The sequence below is a fragment of the Sebastes fasciatus genome, chromosome 17 (assembly GCF_043250625.1).
Source record: "Sebastes fasciatus isolate fSebFas1 chromosome 17, fSebFas1.pri, whole genome shotgun sequence".
NCBI classification, from domain to species: Eukaryota; Metazoa; Chordata; class Actinopteri; order Perciformes; family Sebastidae; genus Sebastes; species Sebastes fasciatus.
The window spans coordinates 10,445,497-10,461,273 of record NC_133811.1 but is presented as its reverse complement, the minus strand read 5'-3'; the positions used below and the strand labels follow the sequence as shown (position 1 = coordinate 10,461,273).

The window sequence follows — 15,777 nt, the reverse complement described above, 5'->3', positions numbered from 1 at the left end:
GTCCGTCCCCTCCCCCAGATGGTCTACAGATTTGCGCAAGCCTTCTGCTCTGCAATCCCCGTTTCATTTTTGTCTCCCGCTTTAATCTGAGTATCTGCCTCTTTCATCTGGCCCTTGACTCCTGCCCGGGAGTTTCTTACAAAGTGCAGCTCCTTTTGTTTAGTTTGCTTTGCACACAGCTAGAGAGGTTGGGATTTCTGTTTAACAAGTGTTTATTTGTGCTCACCGAGGAGTCCAGCTAAGAAAACAGAAGGCAGTGCGTGGTTCCCCCTGGGAGAAGCCGAGCTTGCCAGATACAAGAATCACAAATCAGTGATGGAGGGGGTGAAAGTGTTGATGCTATAGATCTTTTCAGACCGTTGCTCCGGGCCAACGGAGGTCTGGAGTATGCCTCCTCCCAAGGAATGTGCTTTTAAACTTTCACTGTGAAAATAAGGTAATGTGTTGGCAGAGATACTGATAACAGTTTTTTTTTTTCTCTCTCAGCTCAACAAACTAGTAAAGCAGAATAGAAAATAGAAACTTTTCCCTGAGCATACTGAATTAAGACACAAATTGTTATTATTATGTGGTTTTAGTTTTGGATCTCAATGGGGCTTTGATATTAGAAAATAATTGTTGGTTTTATTTTCTAAAGGGAGACTTGTTAGGTTATATCGACGAATTGATTGTATGCATTTTTTTATATAAATCTATGGGTGAGTCAGAACTTTTTACAGTTGAATCAAGAAGTTATTGGTCATCTTGCACACGTCAAAAATCTTGGCGTCGTCATTGACCATTGACCAAATTGCCCCTTTGGTCATTAAAGAAATACTACCCGAGTCAAACCATTTAGAGGATACTACATGCTTTTATCTCTAAAAGGCTTGATTAGATATTGATCAGTCACAGATGCATTTTAAGATACTTTTATTGGTTTATTGGCAATACATTATTTGTTTTTTAAATCATTGAATGAATGTGACCATCTTACCTATTGGACATATGTGCCTGCTATAGGTTCAAGGGGTGTAAATTGAAGTTTCATCACGATACTACATGTCTTTCTTTGGACAATGATATTTCCTGATATCACAAAGTCTGTCACAATATGATTTTGATTCAATTCATGCATAACAAATCGTGATCTGGTCCAGTGTACTCCATTGCAACACTATTTGGTTGTGCGGATTATGGGTGGTCATGAATAGAGATTAATTCCAAAATATATAGATATTTGGATCTTCAAAAATTACAATTATAAAAAAGGAAATAAGCCGTCATATAATATAGCAGCTTAGTGTACCTCCGCCATGCTCTGACATATTCTGACATTATTGGATGCTGGAGGAACGAGTGTGGCTCAGATAAGTTTCACTGTCATGTGGAAGCCTTTGGCAGCGTGCGTCACTGCCGCTCTGTCAGTGGACAGCCAAAATGAATTCCTTATATACACAGTGGACATTACAGATTACTTTGTGTGATGTGCCGTCAGTGTCAGACGGGATTAGTATTAGAGTCGCCCTATGAGGAAATTAAACACAATGAATAACTTGACTTCCAGGAGCAGCGCTGCTAGACTGAGCCACCGGGAGCCAACTGGTAGTATCAGTGTTCCAGTTTCCCAACAGTGCCAGCAGAAAGTGAGTCACTGTGTTGCAGAGAGTTTCACTGTGGACTGTTTTTTTGTTGGACTGTGTTACTGATGCCGACATGGAGGGAGTGCAGATGCGTGCGACTCGACGGGGCTCCAAACTTTTCTCAAAGAGAAGGAAAATATTTCCAACTGTGAAAAGATAGCACTATGTTTATATACATACATTATGTAACCATACATATTTTGCTGTGGGTGAGCATGCTGAATAGCATAGCTGGTATAATGGCAACTGCATAAAAAAGAGACATTGTTTTGCTGTTTTGACGTGATACGCTAATAACCAGGTAACCATGTCCACCCAATTCATACTGCTACATGTAGACACTGTGGGACGAGAATACCAGTTTCTCTTTCAATAGAAATGGAAAGGACGTCTCTTATTTAATTTATTGGACCACCAGAAAAGCTGAATGTCCTCATAATTGACCCTTCGCTAAGTTCCGCCCCTCGAACGCAGACTAGCCAATCATAGCGTAGCATTGTCCAGCTCCGACCAGGGTCTGACAACTGGGAGGTTGGAAGAAGATATACGTTTCTAAAACGTTATGTTTAAATAAAACTGTGGAGCTAACATTAGCAGAGTAACGTTGCATTAGAACACCATTAACTAGCATTGGCATTTCTATGCTACGCTATTTACTGAAGGTATACTGAATGTATACACGTGCTGCTTTTGCTTTTTAATAATTGTAATGGTGAATAAAGACCTACCCGGCTCGCAGGAACAGTGTTACTCCTTAATTTTTATTGTCGGTCTTGATCGCCAGGTGATGATGGTTCACTTTTAGGCTGGCTATACGCGGTGAAACTTTCACACACCTAAAAGCATGATAGTTTATTTTTATATAAGATAATGAAAGCTATACAGAGTCACAACTAAATGTTAACGAAGCTTAAAATCAAAATATATATAGACTTACCCTACTGTGCAAGAACATTGATGTTCCTGTAAAGGTTATGTCCTTCACGTGAGTTGTCAAGACGTGGGGTGTCTGACGCTTGCATAGGGACCGGAGAGATTTTCCCCCGATTTAATGGCCACTTTATTCACAATACTCCGCTAACAAATTATATTCTGAATGTAGCTCTCAAATATATATATTATATTCCTTTCTGTATACTTCTTTCAGAACGATTATTCCAGAAATTTGCTATCATTTCCTTTGGTATATCGCACTGATATCTTTGAAAACACTATATTGACATGCCGGATGCGAAAGCTTGACAGGCATAGCAACAGTAACCAAGGGTGGAGGGGCATAGCAAAGGGTCAAGTAAAGTAGCTCCACAGACACTACAGTTGCTGGATTGCAGACACACACACATCACAAAAACATCTAAATTATTGTGACACAAACTCCGCTGTTGTTTCATGAACCAGCAGGGGAAGTCAGACAACCTTCTGTAGCCTCAGTTACCTTAATCGGAGGTCGGTTTATACAGCCTTCCACAGAGAAGTGTTGAGTGAGCTTTCTCATAATATAATCAACTACATGCTGTTCAGAAAGAGGAAATGATGATATTGACTTTCCAGATAGGAAAAGACCACCAGTGGAGCGTCGTAACTAATGAGTCTATGAGTCACAGAACCCTCCAATGTGGTTCAGTGTACATTGGAACAATAAGCTGCATCAAATCCCACATATTTGTCACGACTAGGGGTGTACGTGTATTCCCAAATCATTTGGTGCAGGACGTTCAGCTTGGTATACAAGTTTCTGTGGTTTTGTACACCCTATGAACAACTACAACAGTGAGTATGATGGTGATTTCTTTTTAATGCCTCCACACTGGCGACAGCTGTGGCCGGAGGCATTATGTTTTCGGGTCGTCCGTCTGTCCGCCTGTACGATCGTCCATACCGTTCTCGTGAACACGATATCTCAGGAACACCTGGAGGGAATTTCTTCGAATTTTGCACAAACGACTTGGACTCAAGGATGAACTGATTACATTTTTGGTGGTCAAAGGTCAAGGTCACTGTGACTTCACAAAACATGTTTTTAACTCCAGAATTCTTGTGCTAATTATGACAATTTCACACAGATGTCTAACAGGATAAAATTATGAAGTGATGACATTTTGAACCGACATGGTTGTAAACTGCAACTTGACTGGCTGGCGGAGGCATCACAATGACTATAAATATCACAGCTTCCTTACTCTACTCCTTTTTCTGTTGTACTATTAGACATTGCATTATTCAATCTGTTCTGTATTTGGGGTAGTTTCCGCGACAAAACCCCACCCGCACCCTCCATCCCACACACTTCTGTCTTCCTGTCGTGCAAACTTTGTCGCGAGATGAACACGAACGCCGCTGCTAATGAAACTTTTCGTATTTTTTTCCCTGCTCTGTAGCAGTGAGAGACTTCTGGTACGTCGGCCTGCTCTTTGTTCCCCCCACACTGACTGTCACATATTATATCTACCTGCCTCTCTGGCTTTCTCGCTCTTTGATAGCAACAGTTTTCTACCTCTTCCTTCTTCATTCGAACAGACGCACACAGACGAGTGAGTGCATGCGTGCACACACCTCTGGTCATGTGCACACACACATGCACATGCACAGCTCTTTTCCTGGCACTCCGTTGATGCAAGGTGTAAAACAAGAGATAATGGCAGCATTTCATAAATAATGCAGAAGAAGAGTCGGGTGCCTCTGTGTGCGTGTGTGCGTGTAGTGTGTGTGTGTAGTGTGTGTGTCCATATCATGAGAGTGAGATTGCCCTGTCAGCACTAACACCCCTCCTCCCCAGCACCTCCCTGACATCGAAAAAAGACCCCAAGATACAGGTTTAATCCCCTCTCCCCCTCACTCCCTCCTTTCTTTCTTTCTTCCACACAAACATATACACAACACACACTCACCTCCACACACACATTGCGTTGCTCAGACACCCTCCATCAGGTTTTAATCTCGGCAGCAGTGCTCTTGCAGCGTGCTCCTCCTTCCTCACTGGCTGAGAGAGAGAAAAAAATATAGAGGAGACAAATGACTCATTTTATGGTGCAGGAAAATTACCGCCTAAGAGATATTACAAGGTGTATGTAAACATATATTGTAGGAGGAGATGAGATTTAGAGCACATTTGTGTGAGAGAATAACAAATAATAGGAGGGGGGGAGAGAGTGCATGTGTGGCTGTTTTGCAAATGAGAGAGTCTCGGCTGAATAACAGTTGTTTCGTGTCCTGTGCAGATGGCTTGACATACAGAGTATACTAGTGTACTAACTGTATACGGTCTCTCATGCCTCCAGGACACGTTCTCGCTCCAATCGATCGAGAACAGAGGAGGAGGATGAGGAAGCAACAGCGAAAATCTATTGCGGCGTGCACGATATCTGCTCCGTCTATGAGAAAAATGCACTATAGCAGCTTCTTGGTTCATTGGCTTGGCCCAGGAGGGGAGACATTACGGGTGTGATGCAGGACCTTTTTTCGATCAAATCTGTTCTCAATGTGCTCGCTTGGGCCAACCCAGAAGGACGCACAGATGCTCTGCAGAAGCAAAACAGAAATGAAAAATAATGATGCGATGATTTAGTTTGCTTTTGTTTACTTGTATAAGTCTTTTTTTTAAATGCCGATACATGATTTATACAATGAAGAAAGTGTGCTCTGGCTGGTTGGTGGGTTACAAACGTTCTCATTTTACAGCTAAACAGCACACCACAAGATGTTTCTGAAAACATTTGAGGTGAGAAATAGGCATTACAATCACAGAATATTGATTAATATTTGATCAGCGCTGCCTAGTTCAACCGTTTGATCGGAGTTCGCGAGTGATTGACAGCTGCTCAGAGACGGCAAGGCTCCAGCTCAGCTCTGATTGGTTGTTTTCCTCCGGTCTGTGAATTCTTGCAGATGCCATTAGGAGCACCAGAGGACACAGAGGAACATGATTTTTTTCAGATACCTGTCTCATGCACTACTGCCAGGATATAGTGACCGTTTTATAAAAAATCACTTTTTTTAAACACATTTGCTCAAATTCGACCTACTGCTGCTTTAACTATCCACACAAACCCCTTCCCAGATGATTTCTACTTTTGCTTCTGAGAGGAAGGACAGTCATGATTCACACGACCAGTAGCTTGTTTGTCAGAGGAACATAAACCTTGATCACTTTACGCATTTTAATAACAACAAATGCTGCTATTTTTTGTGGTGAGGGCAGCCTCTGTTTTTGAATGCAATCTTTGTCTTTCATCACGTTTGTGGGAGTCTGTGCAAATATTTACTCCATATATGGAAGTCCTTCGTTCAATTTTGACCTTCATTATTTGAGTGGTGTGCCATTATTTTTACAATTTTATATAATACCAAGCTACAAACTGCAACGTCACTCTCGTCACTGTTTACAGTCTATTAACGATCAGTTCAATAATTATTTAGTAGCTATATTAGACATGTGACATTACATCCCTTTTTGTCGCAGTGAGTGGGCTGAATTCTTTGAACCGAGGGTAAATGCGACGATGCCTTTGATTTGCTGTCAAATTTACATTCTCTCTATGAGCCAAATCAAATGTAATCATTTTGTTGACACTGTATTAAACAGGCTTCTGATATGCTTCTGATTGATTTCACACAGCAGTTATATTTAAACCACCTTTAGCGGTTTCCATTACATTTGCGTAAGACACTGTTGATCATATTGATTTACTCAAAGGACAATATCTGACATGCATGCATAAAGGCTCATTGTTACTGCAGCAGTGGGGGCTGTCACTGGATACTGTGTTGCTACCTCAATAGTTTTTATGTACGACTCCATAATCCACATCAGTTCTTGTTGTGCGAGCATAAAAAAAACCCTCCTCTAAATGCCATATTTTGCTCTGCGGTTTCCTGATGATTAATTTGGCTCAGAAACCACACTATCCTGCCTCAGCAGAAACAGAAAGGAGCTAAAATGAACAGGTCCCGACCTCCTAATCTCCCAGTCGTGGAAAAAGAATGCGCTACAAGGTTCCTTTTGAATTTCATTTATCTCCATGACTCTTTCTGAGTTTTCTTTCGCAGAACTAAATGGGAAAAAAAAGAAGAGGAAACATTTCTCTGAGCGAAGAAAAGCCTTTTGAAAAGTTTATTTCCAGAGTGAAGCGGTAGTGGTTTCACGCTTGTCTGTTCTTAGTTTTTCAACAGACATACTGGACCGTGCTTGTACAAACAACGGCGTGGTTTGAACTGCTCGCTAGACGTGGTCTGTACATCTGAATGACAGGAAGGCAGCTTATCAAGTTCCTCATCGTCAGGCTACTGACATCTGTCACCTTCAGTCTTTCATCTTCCCCCCCCCCCCCACAACACACACCTATACACACTCGCACACATACACGCACTGTTCTGCTGGCGCCGAGTCCCCACTTCCAAAGCATCTCTGCCACTTATCTCTCTCATCACTCAAACTGTTCGCAGTAGCACTCCTCCTTCCTCTGCGGCGCGAGGGAACAAACAGAACGAGGCGGGCGAAAAGGGAAAGGGAAGACAGAGGGGACGGTTCGTTCATTCGGGAGGGCTCATATGTTCTGAAAGGTGCTGCTTTGGCAGCAAAAACTTTCCTCTGACACGTGTCCAATTGATACTTTGAAACGGGTGCCCACTCAGCAGAAGTGATGGGACAATTCCCCTCGTCTGCAGATTGGGAGATGAGAGCGTGATGTTAAGGAAGAGAGAGCGGCGGAAGTGCCGCCGCCGGCTGAAAACTCAAGATATCACCTGCAGCCGTTGTCAGGGTTGTTTCATCGATTTTCATCCACTTCCCCCTCATCATCATCAATGTCGCCCACGCTGTCAGCCCCACCGCCGTCATCATCATCATTATTTACACCAGTGCCTCTCATCATCATTAACTTCTCCATCATCTTCATTGCTCATCGGCATTCGCAGCGATTTAATGTCCAAATACTGTAATTGTAATCGTGACGCAGGTCAGGTGCAGAATCGAGTGATTGCTAGAAATTGTGAAATCGAGACCTCGTGTGGCGTTACTGTACGTTTCAGTCCTGATGTTAAACATTCTTTGGCAAGAAAAACCCTGATGAATACAGATGCTTAAAGGCAGGATTCAAGGGCTCGCTGAACAGTTTGACAAGTATAAAAATCTTGTGAATCATATGTCACTGTATTGCCTTCACAGTCACCAGATCTCAACCGAATCGAACACCTCTGTTTCGAGAGCTTGTGGAGCGACATGTTAAACAGAATGCTATTCATTCCTCCAGAGGAGTTTCACAGAATCAATGCCGAGGAGCACTGAAGCTGTTTGGGGGGCTCGTGGTGAAACATCACCTTCAGGCCGTATTTCCCTGAAAGTGGGCATGTGGATGTTACCAACAACTTTTTGCAATGTTGGCTACCACCGCTGACAGCGCAAACAGCTCGTCACAATGTTGAAGAGCTTATGGGATTCTCTTTGAAAGCATCAGACGGATGAAGAGGACAGGGAGCTACAGAGGTCTCCAAGAAAACCTGTACACCTGGCATTCAATTGCGTTTTGGGTGACCACATGGAAGTACAGGTGTAAATGCATCCAAAACTCGTTAAGGATGAACTGTGTAAGGATGGAAGTGTAAATCAGAGATTGTATAGAAGAAGTGGACGTAGTCACCATGACGTCACGCATTGGCTTGTGGACTGCCCGTTTTGAAGCCTTGAGTTCGGGATTTTGGCAGTCGCCAGCTTGTTTTTTGGCCGTCGCTATCCTGGTCTTTTGCAACCAGAAGTGACAAAAGAGGATAGAGCTAAGTACAACCGAACGCTGAATAACACATTTTTAGGTCGACCAAAAAGTTTATTATTAACTTTCATGAACTGAAAACACACTGTGAAAGGGTTAAAGTTGTAAGATGAAAACGCAGACAACTCCCAGACCGGACAATGCCGTGAACTCCCAAAAGTTCGCTTCCAAATATTGAAATTCCAAAAGACACGATTACACACCACTCCAAATATGCAGTCGGTGGTAGATGATATCCTTTCTTTAGTTGATTTTGTGTTTCAGGAATCAATGAAATTCCTGTCCCTGCGTAATACTTGCAACAAAACAATTACAGGAAGTACTAAAATGTGTTCCCATTATTACAATCTGCCTTAGTCTGTTATTACTTAAGCCGTTAGAGAGGGTGCATGCTGTTAGTTATATGGAAATGCTCCCATAACAACAAGACCACTGCTGCAAATATCATGGAATAGAAATGGAAAATTTTCTGTAAGAATCCTTTTGACATGACAGAAAAATATATATTTTGAACCTTCAAAAATGATTTCACAAGTTGCCTGGCACAGTTTCTTTACTATGCAGTTTGAAGTCCTAGAAAAGGTGATAAAATATTACAACAAAAGGAATGAACAATATGGACGCTTTCCAGCTTGCAAACACGCAGTGTGTGTGCACTGTATGCCCCTTACAACAGTGTTACACACACCCAAAACGGCACTATGAACTTAATCTATGTATATCTAATATGGGCTACATTGTCTCAACTCATCACTTGCTGCTATAAATATAGTTTTAGCTCTACTGTTGTCACTTCCCTTGCTTTTACCGGCAATCTCAGCAATAGAATCAGTGTAATGCAGCATGAATGCGTGCCTGAAGCACTGATATCTGCAAATACTTTTTATTATTTTAAACTTTAGTTTCCTCTTTTTTCCAATTCCCAACTCATTTTTGGAGGTCATACTATTGCTGCTGACATTTTTAACAGGGTGACCTTAAGCCAGGAGGAATGTACTTATGTAATAGCAGAATATATACAGTATTTTAAAATTAATAATTGGATAGACATTTTTCATATGAGCTTAATTATGCATAATTAGGGTTACAGACTTGAATATCATTTTTTAACCCTGCTGAGTAGAAGAGTCTACATTCATGCCAGTGGCTCTGTGAGGCTGCATGCAGGCACAGCAGTGCTTTGAGCTAAACAGCAGCGTGCTCACATGCTCACAATGATAACATGCTGATGTTAAGCAGGTTTACCCATCCCCTTCTCATTTCCAGGGCGTCAAATACCGACGCTTTGGCACGCCCCTTTGGTGTCTGATACCGACGCACAAGGCACCCTCTGTATGAGGCTTTCAAGCAACTACAATGTAAACCCATCTGCGTCAATATTAAATGATTAAATGCTCAAAGAAAGTGCTCTGGGAGTGTGTTGATGTAGTATAAAGAGCCACAAGGCTTTCATCCAGGAGGCCGCTGTTTGTGTCCCGTGCGTTAAGTTTCACTTTCACTTTACAATCAGCTATTCGTTCGTGCCCCGTGTTCACAACGTTCAGTTTCACTTCACAAACGTAGTAATTTTAAGCCCAACCATGATGTTTTTTTTTTCTAAATCTAACCAAGTGGTTTTGTTGCCTAAACCTAAGCAAGTTTTCTTGTTTGAATTCAAACGCTAACAACGTGTTTATTACCGTAAAGTGACACTAAGGGGTCCTGACAAAGCGTCAGTATGTGACAAGTGGTAATGAGAATGTGTTGGTTTACCAAGTTCACCATTTTAGTTTAGCGTTTAAGCATGCCAACATTTGTTAATTAGCACTTAACGCAAAGTACAGCTGGGACTGATGATGATGTCATTAGTTTCATAAGTATTCACTCCTAAATCAAAGTGATGGACAAACTGACTTTGACTGATTGGCAGGGGTCACCAAAGTTATTACAATTCATTCTGAGGGGAAAATTAATGTGTGTACCAAATTTCATAGAAATCCACTTAATAGTTGTCGAGATATTTCAGTCAAAACCATAAACGTCAACCTCATGGTGGCTCTAGAGGGGAAGTTAAGGGATCACCAAAAGTCATGATTTTTGGTGGTTATCCCAGGCTGGTCTCATACGCTGTTCGTAGCTATACCTATGAAAAATAATGCACTGTTATTCGTATATATCCCACAAAATCAATTTGTATGTAATCCAGTGAAACCAGAAGTCAACGTTGATTTAATTGTCACGTAACTTCCGTACTTAAGTTACAACACTTTCTGTGTTATTTTAACAAAAACCACAAACTTTTCCTAAACTTAACTAAGTAGTTTTGTTGCCTAAACCTAACAAAGTTGTTTCCTGTGAAGACGGAAGTTTGTTTTGAAAAGACTGCATGCATGTAACAAGCGGAATTTGACACGTGTTGCTGGACATTCGTAGGAAAACGCACAAAAAATGAGGAATAACTTTTCGTAAGATATCATATGAACTGTGCTATGAGGATACGTTGAGTTATTTGAAGAGCCACGCCGCTAGAATGGCTAAAAATAGGAGTTATTAGAACAAACGTCCAGCAACAGCTCTGCAACAAACTGTGTGGTCTAGAGGCACAACTAGAGCAAAGTGGAAGCCTTCCATCCGCTGTGACAGTGAGTTTGCAACTCACTAAGCGTAAAATAAAAACAATAAGAACACCTAGACAGGTACAAGGAGAGGATCATCGGGGCGTTTGAAAGCATGATTGTCCCTGCGTAGAATACTGCGAGTCAATAAGCTCACACCTCCTCTTTAGATAAAATCAGTCACACTTTCATGCCCTGGACTGTAGCAGCAGCACTTCTCTCGGGAGAGTGAAATGTGCTGACTTTCATTTACTCGCACACAAACACAAACACAGTGAACTCAATAAGAAGATTACGATGGCTCATCTTCCGTCTCAACTCAAGGGGAAGATTACTAGATTCCCATAGCAAATTAGCTCAAATGAATGGTTCATTATCAGTGTGAAACATGGCGGAAGTGGGATGTGATCATTATGGCCGCTCTTGGTTGGCTTGATTAATCGTGTAATCACCGAGACAAACTCAGATTGCACTACATACCGCGGCGGCGTGGAGTGCAGTCTGTGATCCGAGTGTAGTTTTGCTAACCTTCTTCCAGCCAGGAAATACATTTTTAATGATTTGTTTGTTTCTAACTGTAAATATCAGGAAAACAAACGGGATGCTTTAGCTAAAAAAAAACCAAAAAAAAAAAACCCGCAGATATGTTTCTCCATCCCTGCATGCCTGTCAGCCGTCTTCACCCGCTTCTCTCCCTGTCTCCCTTCCTTCTCCGTCTCGTCTCTCCCAGGTGTTTATTTACAACACAAAGACGGCGCTTTAATGATGCCTCAGGTTGTCAATATAATCAGAGAGCGATCCTCTCCGTCTACACAAGCTGTCAGAAAACAAAGGCCTACAAGTAATACTTACAGCGCCTGCAACGTGAACTGGCACCCACGTCGAAAGCTCTCTTTCCACCGCGGTGCCGGGACAAAGACACGAACAAAAGCTCTGTCAACACAGTCTGACATTCTTTGGTTAGATCCCTCTGTGTGTAGTGTGTTTACATCTGCTAACAGCCGTCTCTTTTTCGGAAAGCCTCTCCGAAGCGGCCCTAATGATCGCTGCTGATGACAGATTTCGGTGCATTGTGGGAAAAGGCTCGGAAAGATCAGCCGACTTTGGAGTAAAAATAGACACTCTATCCTTGATGCTATTTTCGTTTTTTTGTTGTGAATAATTAAAGCTTAGATTTTGATGGTGTGTGTGAGCACATTCATGTGTGTACATCTCTGTGTGTGTGTGTGTGTAATTACTGGCATTTGCGTAGTGGAGCATCTCTCATTACAGTCGAGAGGCTTGCAGAGAGGACAAGGTCAAGGCTCAATTTATCATCGTTTGCTACTCAGGGCACAGCGTGTTAGCAGGCGCTGTAGCGGAAGTGTAGACACTCGGGAGGTAAAAACAAGATGGGGGCCGCTTCATGAGAGACTAACGGAGAGATTTATTTATTCACTTTGAATTAAAGTCAAACTGAATTTTTAATATCTCCTCACTTTTTTGTGTAAGGAAATATGAACTATGTCAGTGACAATTTCAAAGCCGGTGTTGCTAGGAGACGCGCTGTCAATTTCCATGGTGCGCTACCAATCGGACCGTGTCATAGCCCGAGGCTACGAACATTATTCAGCAAGCACATAGCGTCGGTTTGGTACCGTTAGCAATTTAAGCTGTCTGTACCCTTTTAGGGTGACCCCCGAATAGTTCAACTATTCAACGATTCGATCTACGGAGCCTGATTCGACTGCCTCGCAGTGGCGGAAAATGCGGTTATGAAACTAAGGATCCTTCTATTCTGGCTATTTTTGGAGGTGCTGAATTGGTTTCTCCCAATAAAAATAACTCATGTGCTTTCAGTCAATTCTCCTTAATGTACGTGAATCAATCACCATGTAGAATAAGCTGCATGGTCCACATTTGCAGGACTGTCGGAGTATCATCTTGGTGATAGCCTCAGAAAGGCTAAATGTCAACAACATACTGTAAGGCTATTGTTTCAAAGAATACATTTATTAACATAAGAACGTAGCACTATTGGAGCGCTAGATGTTTTTTAGATTTATGAACGATTCTCTAAAATCAGAGGGAGATGCGTAGAAACAGCTGTTGGTGGCTTGCGTCTCTCTCTCTCTCTCTCTCTCACTCTCTCTCTCACTCACTTGTTTCCCTTCTGTCTGTGCATCACTACAATGGGGGGAAATGAAATTAGGGCAGAAAGTTCCTATTGCAACCATGAAAAGAAAGCAGGCTAAGAAACCGTGTCTGTCGCTCCGCTTCAGTACTCTGGACAGCGCCGCATCTACACACACACACACACACACACATACACTCTACACACAACAAACAGCATGCTCCATTATTGTGAAACAACAGCTAAGTGATAGTCACATGTATCTCGGCCAATAATTTAGTTGTTTTTACTATTTTTCTATAGATAAGTAAAGCCTAAACAGATCAATGAGCAAAAAAAAAAAAAAATTGATTTGACGATAGGTAAGACCAATCAGATTAGACTTCGTAAATTCTTAGTCGGGGACATTTGTGAGGACTAGGGTTGGGCGATAATGCTAAAATCTTCAAACCGGCCATCGTCAGCCCAACAACCAACGATCGCTGATATATTTTTTCCGGGGATGAGACTGAGCGGGCGGGCGGGTGGGTGTCAGCTCTGTGCAGACGCATCACTGACGGTATGATGATGCACTTTCAATGCTTAGTCTGATAGTCTGTAGATATATAGCCTCTCTCTCTGGCCGCTGAGCAGTGGCCGAGCGGCTCTCGTTTTTCGGATGCAGACCATTCAACCAGCAAAATAAAATGACAAACATTGCCCAAAAACAAAAAAACAAGCGCCGATGTACTCAGCCAATCGCCGACAGCAGATATATTCGTCCAATCGTCCAACCCTAGTGAGGACCAACTGTGCTCCTAAGTTTATGTTTAAGTCGAAGCTATCAATCTAAGCTAACTAGTTGTGGAAGTGGAAGCTAGTTAGCCTAGCTTGCTTATGTTAGCACAGATTCCCACTTGATATTACTTTTTGATATATCAACATCTGCTGAGTCATCAGCAGCTCCCACACACTCAGCGCAGTGTTTGTCCCACATTGTTGAAAAGAGGGAGTCTAGCTAGCGGGAGGAATCGTGACAGAAAAAATTTTTGGATCTTTTATACTGCGGCTTTCTCCTCGCAAACAGACATTCTCAAATCTCCACAAAGATCTCCAATTCCTCTGAACATTTGCGTCCGTGTAGTTAGAAAAATGTGAATGTGCGTGGATGGGCGAAAACCTGCCGCACAGAATCCCCAAAAAAGGCTGTGTCTGACGGTGTGACGTCACTTCGGCCATGCGGACACTCACGACCTTTGCGGATGCGGTAAGCATGAATCACGCTTTAATCCTATGTCTTCAGCACTCTGTACATTACTCCGTTAATCCACCGTTGGACCTGAGTGATAGCATAGGCTCTTTTAGTGCCCAGCTACACAGATATTGGACCAATCAAGTGACAGAACAAAATTGCACAATAGGGGGGCGCTTTAATGGTCGAAAAACTAAAATGTCTTATTTTTAGTAATTGCAATTTTGACCAAATAAGTACACGAATCAAAACAAATTTCAGTTCGACTTCAAAGGCAAGTCTGTTATTTGGAATAATCAAAAAGGACGCAGCTTGAAAAAATACACATGGATCAACTGTCATCTCTTTTTGCAACAACAAAAAAAGATCTCACCCACCTCTCTCTGAAAGTTTTCTCCCTCCAGTGCCCACATCTTCATTAATGACCAGACACCTGCTGATGAATCCAGCAGTGCTCTTCTGGGCGATCTCAAGTCTCCAACACGTTTCAGACCTCGCCGCTCCGCCTGACTATCACGCTGCTTCTATCAAATCAAAACCTGCAAGTTAAGACAAATATGTGACAGTATGCGATAATTGGAACTAATTGGACAACATTATACATTCAAATTTGCTGTTTATTTTCCACGTCTCGATACATCAACAACTTGTCATCTGGGGCGCTCTGCGCCGTCTGATATCGGTGCAAATGAGCTCATTTCAGCTGTGTGTGAGCGACGAAAAGCAGGAGAACAGGAGAGGAGAAGTCCAAACTGTGTTTCCGTTTTGCAACTATTCCAGAAAGTTCTCTAATTAGGCCTATCTAGGTGGTTAATAAATCAAAAGAGAGCAAAAGCAAAGGGGGCCCCGTGTTGGAAATCTCACATCTCCTATGAATAAATGATGAAATATGAGACAGACAGAGCAATTATTAGCTTTCTTAAACATCGTTTACACACCAAACAGGCTCTACATAATGCATGGGGCTGTTTCTAATGGCGCAGATCAAAGAGAATCAAAGCCCCACTGGTGCCACTGTTAAACTGACTGCAATTAAATAAATCATAAACAAAGAACAGGCATGTAGCAGTCCAGGGGCCCTCGGAGTGTGTCCCCGGTGAAAGACACTGACGTGATTGGATCACGGGGGTCCCTCTGGACGCCGACTCGAGAGTCGTAAATAATATGAAAACTCGTTTGTAATAAAGAACATGATTAGATGGTTCGATCACGTCGGCATTATTATGCTTATTGCATCCGCACATTATCTGGCCTCGAGGCGGGCCTGAATTCAATCACAGCCCGGCAGCCATTTTGTGCCAGTCAGTCAAACAAGCAAATTGCTTGTATGGCAATCAGCCCGCTCGCCCGCCAGTGAGCACTGACAGCGCTGCGATTATTCTCTCTGCTCATTCGTTTCTAATGCCTCGCCGTTTTACTGTCAGCGCTCTAACACCAATCATACGATATGCCA

At 42.4% G+C, this 15,777-nt stretch overlaps 1 long non-coding RNA gene across 1 annotated transcript in view; it reads right to left on the bottom strand.

Annotated features, from left to right (window-relative positions):
* LOC141754575 (uncharacterized) overlaps nt 1–15,128 on the bottom strand; it is a 30,999-nt gene extending 15,871 nt beyond the window's left edge. Inside the window, exons 1-2 of the long non-coding RNA XR_012590677.1 lie at nt 14,702–15,128; nt 4,511–4,602 (exon numbers count right to left, since the gene is read on the bottom strand). This is a non-coding gene — a long non-coding RNA (uncharacterized LOC141754575). The remainder of the gene's footprint in view (nt 1–4,510; nt 4,603–14,701) is intronic.
* Nucleotides 15,129–15,777: the final 649 nt, after the last annotated feature.